Here is a 16,725-nt window from a genome sequence, read left to right on the forward strand (position 1 = left end):
GATATCAAAAGGAATCAATGCTACCATATTGTAACATCCCTAGAAAACTACACAAAGAGAAATTTATAAACAATGAAAAATGTGATCTATAAAATGTATTAACATATAGAAGTGAAGAGGTACAAATAGAAGAATGATCACAACATATTTTATTCCTTTATCACCTTGTTCCATTGAAGAAACAAGGATCTTTCTGTTGCCCTATTTTTAGTCCCAAAATTTTATTTTTTTTACTCTCTTTGTTGTCTCAAATAATTTTTTACCAAGCCCACATTTAAAAATTAATCTAAGTCCAAAATTTGGGTTTTAGTCCAAACCTCTTCTCTTATGTTTCCGCTTTCTCCCTTTGGGAGGTTTTTTGGGATCCTAGTCATTTGCGTTTCCCCACTTTCTTTGTGTGAAAATTACTCAAGTCAGGTGCATGCATGGGGATTTTCTATTTAGATTACATCCTTCCTTTAGAAGAGTCATAGGCTTCCCCCTTGATGAGAAAAAAAAAATCTAATTCCTTCAATGTTGCTTCATTAAGAAAAAGTTTTAGATTTCTCTCTCTCACTTCTTTTCCACCCAAAGGAGAAGCACTTTTTGTGAGATCTCACATGGCTATAAATTTCCCCTATGGAAAGGTGGATGTTAAAATTTCAAAGAATATTTTAGTAGAGGTCCAATAAGAGCATGTCTTCAGGGAGATCTTCTTCCCAATGATTCCCAAAATGAAGGAAAAGTAACTGAAAAAAAGCTCGTAGAAAAGTAATAAAGTGACTTCTTTAGCGCATCATGAAAAATGTTCATTACTAATAATTGGATTTTAAAGTCCAACAGGAGCCACCATTTTCCTTCACACCAAAGAAAAGTAAGAAAATTGAAGATGCCTCTTCTTCCACTTAAAATGACAAGATTTGAAGAATATTTGATTTATAAATGAAATGACATACATGTAATACATATGTAACATCATATTTTCTTGTTAATCCATCACATTTAATTCAAATATTATCATTATCCTTAAGGCTCCATTTGTTTGTAGGAATAGGAATGAGAAAATTAGAATTGATTTTGTATTTTTTGTTTACTCCGTCAAATTAGAATAGGGAATACGAAATTCCATTCCAATTTTACTCCAAAAACAAGGATATGTCCATTCTAAAAAAAAGCTATTATTGGAATGGCCCATTCCTATTCCACATTATCTTTTTCAAAATTTAATAGTTATTTGGAATCCGTTCTCATTTTAGCACTCAATTTCATCATTTTCATGCTTTGGCACTCAATTTCGTCATTTTCATTTTCATTCTAGCCGGGTTTATGGAGGATTTTTACTGTGCTCACATTGTGGAGAACAGTTGATGCCATTGTTTCCACAGTTGCCACCAACACTAGTATGATCTTTTTTTAACCAATGAGCCATTTGCCTTCACACCAAAGCAAAGTAAGAAAATTGAAGATGCCTCTTCTTCCACTTAAAATGACAAGATTTGAAGAATATTTGATTTATAAAGGAAATGACATACATGTAATACATGTCTAACATCATATTTTCTTGTTAATCCATCACATTTAATTCAAATATTATCATTAACCTTAAGGCTCCATTTGTTTGTAGGAATAGGAATGGGAAAATTAGAATTGATTCTATATTCGTTGTTTACTCTATCAAATTAGAATAGGGAATACAGAATCCCATTCCAATTTTACTCCAAAAACAAGGATATGTCCATTGTAAAAAAAAGCTATTATTGGAATGGCCCATTCCTATTCCACATTATCTTTTTCAAAATTTAACAATTATTTGGAATCTGTTCTCATTTTAGCACTCGATTTCATCATTTTCATACTTTGGCACTCAATTCCATCATTTTCATTTTTATTCTAGCCGAGTTTGTGGAGGGTTTTTGTTGTTCTCACATTGTGGAGAACAGTTGATGCCATTGTTTCCATAGTTGCCACCGACACTGGTATGATCTTGTTTTAACCAATGATCCTTCTATGATTACCTCTAATATACTTTTGCTAGTGAGGAGTCACTCCATTTTTGATGAATTCTTCACTAAACGAACTAAATAAACCAAATCACCATTTTATTCACATATTTAGAAAAATACGTATGATCTTAGAAATTACCAAGCCTGGGTGAGGGTTTTCAATTTCCGTTCAATGGATGAAGTGACGGAATGAATGCTATGAGAGAAAATGTAAAAGGGGAAAATAAAATATTAAACATGGTTAAATTTGATATATTTAACTATTAAATAATAAATTGTTGGGTAGTATATATCATTTATTCTTAAAAATATGTGTGATTCTTATATGTATCTTAGTTAGTTGTAGAAAATATATTTTTACATTTCTTTGCAAAAAAATTAGGATCTTTGATGCGAGAACTAGGATGTGGTATGTAGGTTATTAATAATATTGTTTGTGTGTTTTTTATTTCTTTGAAGGATAGATGGAATGCCCCTTGAAAATCATTGTTTAAATTTTGGCCATTTACTATCTGTGAAACTAAATATGAAGAATAGAGCAGGGGATCCAGCTAGTTAATCCTATTTGAAAGCTCACCATGTATCTATTCATTAAAAAATGTTGACATAAATTAATTTCAAATAGAATGAAAAAAAAAAATCTTTACAATAAATTGAAATAACTAACTAAATATAATAATATAGTGAAAACAATAAAATATATTTAATGAATTTAAAAATCAAATTGATGTACAAATCAATTCATCAAATTCAGATCAAATTTTATGAATTTCACAATTATATTATTGTGTATAATATTTTTATGTTTATATCTACTCATTAAAAATGTTGACATAAATTAATTTCAAATAGAATGAAAAAAATAAATTAGTTTTGTTAATAATAAGTTGAAATAATTTACCAAATATAATACTATATTAAAATATAAACTTAACTATATTCCAATTCTAATTTTATACAACCAAACAAGGAAGTAACATATTCCAATCAAATACCAGGTGAAACAAACAAGAATGGGAATGCTCTTTTCCATTCCCATTCCACATTTCCATTCCTATTCTAATTTTCCATTCTAATTTTCTATTCCTATGCCGACAAACAAATGGGCCCTAAAATACTCCCCTGAATTCAATGCAAATTACATCACTCTTGCAGTACAAGAAACTGCAACTAATGATTATAAAGCCAAAATATATAAAGAAATATTTTCTTGCATTTCCTCATCATCTCACTCTTAACAACCATTTTTTATTTCCACAAAGAAGTCAAGTGCTACAGTTACCACAAGTTCTCATCCATGGCTTCTAAATTCATTAGATATGGTAATATAAGTAGGATCGACTACAGATTAAAAAGTATGACTGACACTCAATTGAATTTATATGATCTTAGTAAGTTTCATAGGAGATTATAGGTAGACCCTATCCATCGTGTCACCAAGAGATTAAAGGAAAGTGGCCTAGTAGAGGTTTTGATTTTTTTAGTGGTAGTGCAGGAACCAAAGTTAATTGTTTAATTCATTTCCCAATATGACATGGATACCCACCAGATTAGGAATTTAGATAGCAAGGTGGTTCTCACTCTTGATCAAGGCATTCTATAGAATTATTTCCTTTTGTTAGTGAGAGAAGTATACAACAATATGGACTTTTGGAATTCAATTGCTCTATAAAATATGAAGAAGTGAGAAAGGAGAGGAGATATGATGGATACCTAGTTTTAGACCCCTCAGGGCCCATTTGGCTACAGGAATATAAAAATGGGAATAGGAATACTTATTCTTGAATAGAAAATGGGGTTACCTATTCCTATTCTTGTTTGGTTCACCCAAAATTTGATGCGGAATTCATGGACTCAAAAATTTATTTTTTCTAAATTTTAAAAAATTGGAATAGGAATACATAATCCAATTCTACCTATTTAGGTGGAATAGAAAATGCTCATTTTTGGGCCAAAATTGAAATACATATTCCAATTTTATTCTTATTCCAATCCCAATTTGGTGCATCTAAACAAAGAATTCAAAATTTTAAGAATATACATATGCCTATTCCACTTGTATACCCATTGCCAAACAAACCCTTAGAGAAGCAAGTTTAAGGTTCTTGAGATCCTCTATGACACCAATCTAAAGAGGGAAATTGTAGATATCCTTGTCCTCCTGCACACCCTAAAGGGGAATGAAGATGCTCTCAATTTTGTTGAGAACTATTTATATTTGGTCCAAGTAGTGTGTACTAAGGGAGAATATGTGGAGTGGAGGCATATAATCAGTGACAATTTAACTGAGTGGCTTCTAGAAAATAAGGGTCCAGAATTAGTTTTACATGTCTTCATACTTTATCTATGCTCTTGCTACCATCCTGTTGTGGCCTAGTCTACAACATGTTGAAGAATTTGACAAAGACATACAAGTACATGACTTCTATCTATGTATGCAACTATGCCAAAGTTATACAAAGTTCATGAAGGTGAATGATACCTTCACAATGAGGTTTTGTCAAATGTTGTAGAGGTATCCAAAAAGGTGGCTCTCCCCTAAGACCATGTCTATCATGACCCAATTTGGAATTCATTTCATCTAGTTCCCAATATTTTCTTATATTAGAGTCATAAGTTTTGATGGCTTCCCATGGAAGCTTCCTAGATATCCATATGACCTAGTCATTTTGGTCGAGATGTGTTTTCAAATTTTCTAATTGAACAATCTATGCTCAAATGCTAAGAAGGAAGGAATCCCTTTTCTGATCACAGTGGGAGTATACTCCTATGTGTCTTGATCTAATGCCAAGAACATGCTGAAAGATTTTGAGGAGAAGTATTAGAAAGAACTATATGAGTTAATTTGGTTAAAGTTTGACACTATATATTATATCAAGAAAAAATTGCATTTAGGGTTAGGTTTTAGATACATTCCTACATTGGAGGACTATTGGGTGAAATGCATAGATGAGCATGAATGTAGGAAGAGATTCTTCTCTAGAATGATAGAAGAACAAGTAAATCTATACAATATTGGTTTAGATGTGGAAGGAATTGGTGATGATGGTTAGTATAAGTAGTCCTCCACATATTTAAAGAAAATCAAAGTCACACGCATTAATTTAGCCTCTCCCCTAGGCTTGACAATTGATAATATTGAAGAGCTAAATAATGGAGTGATTAAGAAGGATAAAAAATAGGTGGAGTGGATGAAGTCTAGGAGAAAGAGGATAGGTGATTCACCTTTAGGGTCTTAGCTAATGAAGTCATTCACTATCACTTCCACTAGCACCATGGGGACCACTATATCCATGTCTATGGGACCTTTTCAAGCCATTAGAGGAGGAGAAAGAGGAGAGGAACTCCTAGAGAAAAACATACTCATCGCTCCTACTTGTGTAGGAGGATCAATACTAGTTATATGATAAAAAAAGGAGCTTGAGAAAGATAAGGAGAAGGAGAAGCAGAGATATAGGGTGCAAGGAAAAATATGTATTTGTCCTAGTAATCAACCTAGATAACTTACATGGAGCCCTACTTGATGAAAAATTTGATGGAGGGCAGTCATCATAGGAGACAAATCAAGAACTAGATAGCCAATGTAATATCCTTGCCACTTCTTCCTCTACTTAGATTTTTTTTAAATATTTTCTACTAAGAAGACAAGCGACCCTCCTATGGTGAGGAAAAAGTTTTATGCAAAAAATCTTCAGTCCTCCCTCAATGTGCTTACCTTAGAGTGTTGGAATAATGATACATTTGTCATTAGTTACAACACTTATTTGATTCTGAATGCTTACCGAGTTCATCACTCAGTTTACAGTTCATACCGAGCATTTGTTGGTTACCAAGTATGTTCAGCAGTGTTTACTGAGTCAGGAAGGTAAACGAAGGTTTTAGTGTTTACCGAGTCAGAAAGGTAAATAAAGGTTTTAGTGTTTATTGAGTTAGAAAGGTAAACAAAGGTTTGAGTGTTTACCGAGTTAGAAAGGTAAATGAAGGTTTTAATGTTTACCGAGTCAAAAAGGTAAACGAAGGATTTAGTGTTTATCGAGTCAGGAAGGTAAACGAAGGATTTAGTATTTACTGAGTCAGGAAGGTAAATGAAGGTTTTAGTAATTACCAAGATAGAAAGGTAAAAGAAGTATTCAGTGCTTACCAAATGAATCAAAGGAGTTAGTTTCTACCAAGTGACACAATGTTTATCGAGTCACCAGTGGTTACCAAGTTCCAAGCTACTCAGAGTGATTAGTATGGACCGAGCCCCTACCTCTACTGAGTGCATGATGATGCCATGTAATGTAGTGGATGTCAAGTGTCAGAAGGTCACTGAGTGAGTTTGAGGAACTTGAGTTTTCTACTATTTGGCCGACTCAGTAATGTTTTGTCCACTTGTGTTTGGCCGACCTTGTTGCCGTAAATATTGGAATGGTATATATGTAATGTATTGTGCCATTTGCAATATAGAAATAATGAAGAGAAGTAATAGTGAAGTAAGAGTGAATTGAAAGAGAATCAGCAACGGAGTATTTAGCAAGGTTATCAAGGAGCAACAAAGATATATCCATCACGTCAAGTGATCAGTACATAAGATCTAATCAGCAAACCAGTTGCAAGCAGATCCACTACTTCATCCTAATAGGTGAATCAGTTTTGTAAATCCTTTAATAAGGTAGACTTAACAGTCTTTTGTAAATCTCCTAACAGAGTGCATACTTCATTGTATGTTTGTAAATCCTCTAACAAGGTGGATCTAGTAGTCCTACTTGCTCCTAACAGGGCAGATCACCAGAAGTGATCATTGTAAGCCTTAACCGGCCAACTTTATACTGCAGTATTGAAGTTTCGTGGCCATCATCCCTGCCCCAGTTTTACTTTCAAATTGAAAGGTTTCTGGGTCACCAAATCAGTGTGTTAATCTTTTCATGCATACAGTAAAGTAGATGAATGAATGGTGAATTTGTTATTATGCTGAATTGGTTTAAATTTTAAAGTTTACTAATTCACCCCTCCCCTCTTAGTAACCTTGTTAGTCCTGAATATTTCCAACAATTGGTATCAGAGCCTTGTGGTTCTTAGGATAGAGCTTGACAGCTTGAGCAAAGATCAAGGACAATAAAGATATTCAGACTTGACGAAACTATTGAGAATGAGAAGCTAGATTTGGAGATGGCCATGGTTCAACTCAAAGAACCAAAGGAACATCTTTCTCAATCCCTAAAAAGAAGAAAGGAACTTGCAAGACAAATAAATGACCATTTTTATGTTGAAGAAAGGATTGAAGATTTGTTACCATCAAGTAATACAGAAGAAGCTGACAAAGAAATCAAAGAACTTCTAGAAAAGAATGGATCTCTACAAGAAGGTAAGAAAGCTTAAAAGAGAGCAAGAAATACAATCAATCAGGCTATGTGAAGTTTTGGAACAAAGAAACAAAGCACAAGAAGAATTGGAAGATAGAAGTCATGAAACTCAAAATCAATCCCTTGAACATGAAGATCTAGCAGACCAACTATCCAATGCAAATGAAGAAATCAGGATTCTCAGAGCACAAAATGAAAGTCTACAGAATGACTTAAGAACTAAGAGACAAATCAATGAAAGCTTGGAAAATGATCTAAATATTGAAAAACAAGTCAATGAAAGGATGATGAAATCTCAAGCAGACATGAATCAATTGAATCAGCAAAATGAGCAGAATTTTTATAAGCAAAAGGGTAAAGCTGGTCTTAGATACAAGGAAGAAGGTGAATCTTCTAAACAAGGTACCAAAAGGAATCAAAGACCCACTTGTAATCATTGTGGCAAGATAGGTCATACATCTAACAAATGTTGGAGTAATGGTAAAGGTAAATTCAATGGAAAATGTTTCAATTGCAATCAGCATGGTCACAAAGCCAATGAATGCCAGGAGAAACCAAAGTTTGAAGGAAAATGTCACAAATGCAAGAAACAATGACACAAGGTATTTGAATGTAGATCAAAATCATTCAATCCAGCAGAACAAATTGTCAAAGCAATATTTGGTTGGGATTACAATACTTGGTGTAGATGTCACTATTGTGGAGAATATGGACACCTAGGAACAAACTGTAGAAGGCATCACCTAAGGAAGAAAGATACAACCATAAGATGCTATACTTGTATTGAACTTGGTTATATAGCCAAGAATTGCATGAATATAGGAAAGGTTGAAGATGAAAAGAAAACTAGAGCTGATAATATTCGAAAGCAAATGAAACAACAGTGGATTCCTAAGTCTACCGAGCAAGAAAATTCAAATGATGGAAATGTCACTCTAAGAATGGATGACTCCACCATTCCTAATTAGACTTATCAAGAAGGATAAGGGACTGCATCTTCAAGCCATATCCTAAGCAGTTCCAGAAAGAAGGAGTGGAAATGATAAATCAGTATTGCAGATACAAGTCATAATTCACAGTGTTGCATCTACCGAGTAAGGTTGGTTTTCAGACTTTATCGAGCTTGGTCGGGAAAATAAGAAAGGTTTTGTGTGTTCACCGAGTTGCAAGGTTTACCGAGTAAGTCAGTGACTATTTATAAAACCCTAATTCTTAGCTACCTTTGTACCCGAGCATTAATGATAGGATTTCGATCAAAAAGGAAGAATTTGATCTCATTCTTCACCATGAATTTAGAGTTCACAGAGCAAAAAAAAAATTTCAAGTGCATCCAAGTGAGTTCATGTGATTTGAGGTGATTTTTCAGCAAAGAATTTGTGTTACAAAATTGTTCTCTCATCGAGCAGCAATGGCATCCGCAAGCACCAGTGGTAGTAAGGTGAAAAGATGTTCTGAAATGCTTGTGAAGGGAGTCAAATGGAAGGCGCCCAATTTCAAAATTGTTCCTGCCATCGCTGAATCACTCGACCCGCATGGAGCTCAATCATAGATCCCTCCAAAGGTACTTCTTATCAATGATATTCATACTCATTTCAAGTGTACTGTGCAAGAAATAGGGACACTAGATATGGATAGTACCCTAGCTGATTTATGCATGGATGGAACCCTAAAACCTGAGTTTAAACATTTGGAAACCAAAGGTTTAACCCATATCCCACATCTGCCAAGAAGTTTCCAAGTGAAATGGGTGAGGTATATCTTAAGCCATGTGCATAATGGACAATTGTGGTTAGAACAACCCATCCTCATAACAAAGAAGATGATCCACAAGATCACGGGTTTACCAATGTTGACCAAAGCCAAAACCACCAAAACCCTAGGTCGAGATGAACTTTAGAAATTAACCCAAGCCGAATGGGATGGCAGAGGTTTAAAGCTCAACAATGTTTCAGATATAGAAGTGAAATTTGGTATTTATGCTATTACATACAAACTGTATAGTTCTAGTAGGCTGAATAGTGTACCCTGTGAGGCTATAGATTTGGCATATAAGATTGTAAAGAAAAATATGAAGTTTGACCTAGCTAATGTGCTATTAAAACAATTGAATAAAAACATGGATAGCATAAGGACTACAAAGACAAACCCTTGTAAATTTGGTTCTTTGCTAGTTTGTTTATTTTTCTATGTACAGAAATTATTTCCATCTAAGGGTGCAGTTGTATGGAGGAAAGATACTCCAATTTTCTATCAAATAAATGAATTCATAGCAAAAATGGGTATGAATTTTGATAAGGTAATGGATAATTATTTTGAATATTTCAAGGAAAGGATAAACAACAGGTTTAGGATACCTCCGAAACTTGTTGAAGAGTATAAGGATGATGTCTGTTTCATGGTTGACTATGACAGAGCCTACATCTAGGCAGTCAAACCCCGAGTGGCATGGGTAAAACCATTTCCCTATGAGCTAAATATTGATGATGCCAGAGATATCATTGAGGTACTGGTAAATGAACCAGTGGATCCCAAGTTGCCTACATTCGGAACCTATGAAGAGGCAAAGGTTAGAATAGAGCTTGAAATCAAGCTTCCTCAAGCAATCTCTAAAGGCAAGAGAAAAATAGAAAAGCTGAAAGCTGAAACTGGACCTCTCATGATAATAGAAGGGAGAGGAGAAAATAAAGAAGAGGAGGAAGCTGAGTTTGAAAAAGAAGAAGAGCCTTAATGAAAGAAAGGTAAGGTGACTATCACCAAACCTACAAAGCAAACCACTGCAATGTTCTCCAGGAGAACAAGATAGGGAAAGAAGGAACCTGTATTTTTTAAGCCTCCACTCACCTTTGAAGCAAGACTAAAGCAATTAGATGAAGGAGGTAGCTTCACAAACTTCAAAGCATTAAAGTTTGAAACCAGAACAGAATAGGAGAAAATGTAGATTGAGAATCTAGTACTGAACAAAATGGGTAAATGGAAATACTCCCCAGACTAGATAGCCTCTTATATCTCCAAAGAGCTATTGGAAAGATTGCAACCAAGATGGGAAGCTGCAACCAAGACTATCAAAGACATTTATGAGAAGACCCTGAGGAATTTCCTGCCAAGTCTCTCTAATGCTGAAATGAAGAAATCACTGAAAGATCACGAAGGTAATATGATGATTAGATTCCACACTTGTTTGATACTTTTCAAAGACATTGAGCATGTAGTAAATGATGCAACAAACATGTGGAAAAATATCTATCATCTACACAAACCTAGTGAGGATACTGTTGAAATCACAGACAATGACAAAAGTGATGATAATGATGATGATGATGATGGTGATGACATTGAAGACATTCCAGAAGACCTACAATCATTAATGTTAGAAATTGAGGAAGAAACTGAAAGAGAAATGGAAGAAGAAGTAGCCTCTACTGGTGAGATTGTGAGCTCAATAGCCTCATCAATTGATCAATCTCCACCTGTCCCCTCTCAGCTCCAGGTTTCTACAATACAAGTGCCAAGAAATTCATCCATCGAGCTAGCAGTCACTTCTTCAGTTATTGAGCTTCCAAGCACATCATCAGCCATCAAGTCATCCACTGTAGTAGTCATTTCACTGAGTGTATCTCTTCCACCTACAGCTTGTACAGTAAGTCTTCCAAGTTTCATATCAATTTTGTCTTCCTCAACCACATTGGCCCCAATTTTTTCTCCAGTCAGTTCTCCAATTGTAAATATACTAGTATGTACATCATTTTTGGGAAGTATATCAAGTTTTGATATAGCTAGCACTTCTCTTAGTTTACCTTTAGTTGGTCCCATTCCAGTTTTGACTGCTAGTCCTGCAGCATCGACCATTGTATCTACTTCAAAAGGAAAGGAGGTAAGTACTGTAGATAAACCAAAGACACCCTTGAGACTGCTGCTTATAGATAGTGATATAGATTTGGATAAAGAAATTGTCATTCCACAGATAAATCTAGAATCTGCTACAGTTAATGAACTGAGATTGGCTAGTCAGCATCTAGAGCAAAAGGCACAACAAATGTAGCTAAGGAATGAAAGGGACAGAGAATTCAACATCATTGAGAGTGCTAAGAACATAATAACTGAGGCTATAAGTGTTGATGTGGATTCATCTCAACACATTTTGTTACAGCTAGAAGAAGCGATGAATAAATTTAATGAGGATATCTCAGGACAAGAAAAGTTAATAGAGAAAGCAGAAAGGAAATTTGAAAATAAGGTGCTTTAGCACATTGCTCAGCACTTAGCAATAAAATAGGTTGAATTAACCTCAATTTTGTCTGACATTGAAAATTCTTTTAATAATGTACCTCACTTTTTGCAAAAATTTGTGATGTTACCCAGTATACAAAGGAAATAAAAGAAAAGTTGAATAAAATTGATGAGGATATAAAGGTCAGTGCCCAAATGCTGCAATCTGACCACAGTGCAAGTTCATCCCATCATTTGAGAATCAATTTTTTGTGAGAGAAATAGGCAGAATTTTTGAGAGAGGAAGCAAGGATCAGGTCTACTCTGATTGACATCCAGAATATGATCCTTCCTGTCATGAACACAATGCAGAAGCACATTGCATATTCAAAAACATTGGTCCATGACAATAACTTCTTTGTTCCAGACCATGTGATTGAACTTTCTGCAAAAGTTCAAGTAGCTCTCTTGACATGTAAAATCCTACAAGACAATTGGGATAAAACTCTACAACTAATTATTCAGGTACATTCTGAGTTTATCACACATTTTGGTGTCTCCATGTAAATACACTCTTTATTCTTTGGCATTATTGTCAAAAAGGGGGAGAAAGTAATATATAGAGGAAAATCATATACAAAAGGGGAGAAGGTAATAAAGTAATAAATAATAAAGTCATATAACTCATGTAAAACCTTGTGTATATTGTATGGGGGAGTTATATGTAAGGTAGCCCATGTATATTCAGCACAGCAGAATCAAATCAGTTTTGTCAGATCTTGTATATAAATTTTGGCTCATAAGTGTTTTTGTCACTAATGCCAAAGGGGGAGATTGTTGGAATAATGATACATTTGTCATTAGTTACAACACTTATTTGATTCTGAATGCTTATTGATTTCATAACTCAGTTTACAGTTCATACCGAGCATTCGTTGGTTACCAAGTATGTTCAGCAGTGTTTACCAAGTCAAGAAGGTAAACGAAGGTTTTAGTGTTTACCGAGTCAGAAAGGTAAACGAAGGTTTTAGTGTTTACCAAGTTAGAAAGGTAAATGAAGGTTCTAGTGTTTGCCGAGTCAGAAAGGTAAATGAAGGTTTTAATGTTTACCAAGTCAGAAAGGTAAATGAAGGATTTAGTGTTTACTGAGTTAGGAAGGTAAACAAAGGATTTAGTATTTACCAAGTCAGAAAGGTAAATGAAGGTTTTAGTAATTACCAAGACAGAAAGGTAAAAGAAGTATTCAGTGCTTACCAAGTGAATCGAAGGAGTTAGTTTCTACCGAGTGACACAATGTTTACCGAGTCACCAGTGGTTACCAAGTTCCAAGCTACTCAGAGTGATTAGTATGGACCGAGCCCCTACCTCTATTGAGTGCATGATGATGCCATGTAATGTAGTGGATGCCGAGTGTCTGAAGGTCACCGAGTGAGTTTGAGGAACCTGAGTTTTCTACTATCTGGCCGACTCAGTAATGTTTTGTCCACTTGTGTTTGGCCGACCTTGTTGCTATAAATATTGGAATGGTATATATGTAATGTATTGTGCCATTTGCAATATAGAAATAATGAAGAGAAGTAATAGTGAAGTAAGAGTGAATTGAAAGAGAATCAATAGCGGAGTATTCAGCAAGGTTATCAAGGAGCAGCAAAGATATATCCATCACATCAAGTGATCAGTACATAAGATCTAATTAGCAAACCAGTTGCAAGAAAATCCACTGCTTCATCCTAACAGGTGAATCAATTTTGTAAATCCTTTAACAAGGTAGACTTAACAGTCTTTTGTAAATCTCCTAACAGAGTGCATACTTCATTGTATGTTTGTAAATCCTCTAACAAGGTGGATCTAGCAGTCCTACTTGCTCCTAATAGGGCAGATCACCAGAAGTGATCATTGTAAGCCTTAACCGAAAAACTTTATACTGCAGTATTGAAGTTTCATGGGCATCATCCCCACCCCAGTTTTACTTTCAAATTGAAAGGTTTCTGGGTCACCAAATCAGTGTGTTAATCTTTTCATGCATATACTAAAGTAGATGAATGAATGGTGAATTTTTTATTATGCTAAATTGGTTTAAATTTTAAAGTTTACTGATTCACCCCTCCCCTCTCAGTAACCTTGTTAGTCCTAAATATTTCCAACATAGAGTTGTGTCTAGAAAATATACTTGAGAGGTAGACAAAGAGAATAGAGGTAGGAGAACCTCCAAAATATTTAATTACTTAAGCTATGAAGATACCATATATTTCCAAGACTGAAACAAAAGCTCTTATGTTAGTGGCCCTAGGAAAAGATTTCAACACAGAGAAATTTCATTATAGAGGTGGCTCAAGAAAAGACTAAGGGGAACCTAGCTGATCTCACCTTGTTTGATTTCACCATCCAACAAAATGACACAAGGCCCTTGAGGCATGACACTAAAGTTAGAATGTGGAGATTCATCAATCAAGATGTAGATGTGGAGCTAGAGGAGGGGAAGATCTCCAAAGCCTAGCTCAAGGCCTCCAACAAAGAGTTGACTAGTGTCTTAGGTAGTTGTTCACTTCACTCACTAGTCATGCAAGAGATTCATTTGATTTAAGGCCTTTTGACCCTTCTATAGAAAAAAAAAAGGCCCTACTTTGTAAGCTTTAGGAAGAAAGGTATTTTGGCGAGATTGGGCACAAATGACTTGAAGATATGAAAGTAAGGGTTTTTCATTGATCAAGAAGTTGGGTGCTCTTTTTATAAGGGTCTTGAAATTGAAGGAGATAATGTTTAGTAATATTGAGTCCATCAAGATGGATATAGAGAAGTAAAAGTAATCCTTGTTTTGTACCACATGAAAACATAAGCATGAAGGTTGAGAGTACTCTCAACTTGGGAATTTTCAAGAATGGAGATGAATATCTATTTTTGGATGTGGTATCCCAAATTTAAGAGAGAAAACATGGATAAAGCCAAAAAACAATTGAAGAAGATATAGTGAAAAATATAGAAGAAACCATTTTTTAGATATCTCTAGGGGTTGAACACATAGTCCTATGTGAGCAAAAATGGAAAATTGGTTGATATGGACAATATGAAGACTTCCTACCAAGACTTCATTGATTAAGTAGTTCACCCCATCAACTTCCAAGCCTCTAAACTCCACAAGTTGATGACCATAGACATGATGCTTGTGAAAGTGTCAAAAAAGGTGCAAGTCTGATCCAACATCATAGAAGGGTTGGCCACCAATCATGACTTTTGGACGATTCAATACAAAAACAAGTCAATCACTAATGCCAAGGATCTTGTAACCATCATTGGGGTGATGAAGAGACAAATTAAGCTAGGAGGAGGCCAAAATGACCGATGATTAAAGCCTTAGCACTTTAGCTCCCTAGTCCTAATCATTGCTCCATTCTAGTGTGACAAGTGTCCCCTTTCATATTTTTAGCTTCTCTTCTATCCTCTCAAAATTGTAATCTTTTTAGGTTTTAGTAGTATTTGTGTTTCCTCTATTTGTAATTATGTATAGGAGTAGGACAACATAATTAATGTGTTAGTTTGATAGATGCATGTAGGATTTGATAGATAAAGTGATGAAAGAAGTTTTACTACTCATGGTCATGAAGGTAGTTGAACTAAAGACTCAAAACTAGCTTGGGTCTTTCACTGTGATGGAAAACTCAGTAATGGCCTCTTCCACTCTCTAGTTAAGAGCATACCCATTTTTATATTAGGATAAAAGAAATTCATTACAAATATTTCTTGAAGGGAGATGTAACATTAAAATTTAAAGGGGAGTGAAAGAAGAAGAAAGAGAAAAAAATTAACATTATTTGGTAGTGGATTTTTCTCTAGTCATTGGGTGAAACAATATGGTTTTATGTTAGAACAAACTATTAACTAATAGTTTTTGGTAACTCTACTAGGGAAATAAATAACTATTAGTTGACCTCACCTAGATTATGAGGAAATATTGGGCTTCCTCATGAAGGCATAATCTTGGTTCGCCAACCAAACTTGGGTGTTTAGGATGAACATAAAGATATTGTTGGATAGTTGAACACCTTGGCTTAGAGGTTTAGAAGAAGTGTTGAAGATTAAAGGAAGAATAAACCAAGTCATGAAAAGAGAAGAAGACATTATTGAGATTTGGAAGAGATTCCTCCAACAACAAATTCAAGTTCAACAGTAAAGCACTAGAAAGTTAGTTTTTCCAAAAGGAAGAAAACTAGAATAAATTCTTTCAATTTGGAGTCCAAATACACTAGAAGTGCTAAAGGACATGAAGAGATAGATCTAATCTTCAAAGAGCTCAAAAAATCAAATTTCCTATTCTTGGAGCCCATTTGGCAAGGTGGTAGGGAGAAGAGAGGGATGGACACCATCCTTGAAGATATTTAGAAAGTGAGCTCCTTGGTGAAGAACATTGTCTATTGGAATTAAAGAAAGATTGATTTTCCTCTAAAAGTATAGAACACTATGATTTTAAATTTCTAGGATCTATATAGATACAACACTTCCTCATTATAGAGGGTCAATTTCCAATCCATCCCTTTCAACCTACCAAGAGAAATGATAGTACCATGGGGAAAAACTATTGGTCCCCTATGCATAGCTACTAATCATAACTTGCCATGAGCATCCAAGAAGAACTTTTCCAAGTTCAGTTTCAATTGAAAAATATCAGCCAAATAGCATGTTGCCTCTTTATTTTTAGCATGTAGTGTGGTGGCCCCTAGCATGAGGATGTAGCCACAAGGATGTTTTTAGAAACTTTGGTAGACCATATAGAAAAATGGTTTCAACACTTTCCAATAGGATATATCACCAATTGGGTCGATATAAGATAACTCTTCAAAGAAAGGTTCAAAACAATAGAGGATGAGAACACACTTTTGGCACAAATCACACACATTAAGAAGGATCTAGCTATTACCATGTGGGAATTAATGGAAAAGTTCAATAAGATCATCGATCAGATTCCAATAGCCAGTAGGTCTACTCCAAATATAAGCTTCAATCTAAGAAGAGATAACATGGTAGACCTAGAGGCATCCCAAAACATGATTATTAAATTAGAAGATGACCTAATCTTAGCTAGGATGTGGAAGAAGGAACTTAAAACTGGGGAAAGTAGCAATAACGTGAGAAGTTTAGAAGCCATGTTTCAGAAAATCTCAAATAGAGTAATCATGTTAAAAAGACAAATATCTAAT

This window comes from Cupressus sempervirens, chromosome 10, assembly GCF_028749045.1.
Source record: "Cupressus sempervirens isolate cs-2001-9-10 chromosome 10, ASM2874904v1, whole genome shotgun sequence".
NCBI lineage: Eukaryota > Viridiplantae > Streptophyta > Pinopsida > Cupressales > Cupressaceae > Cupressus > Cupressus sempervirens.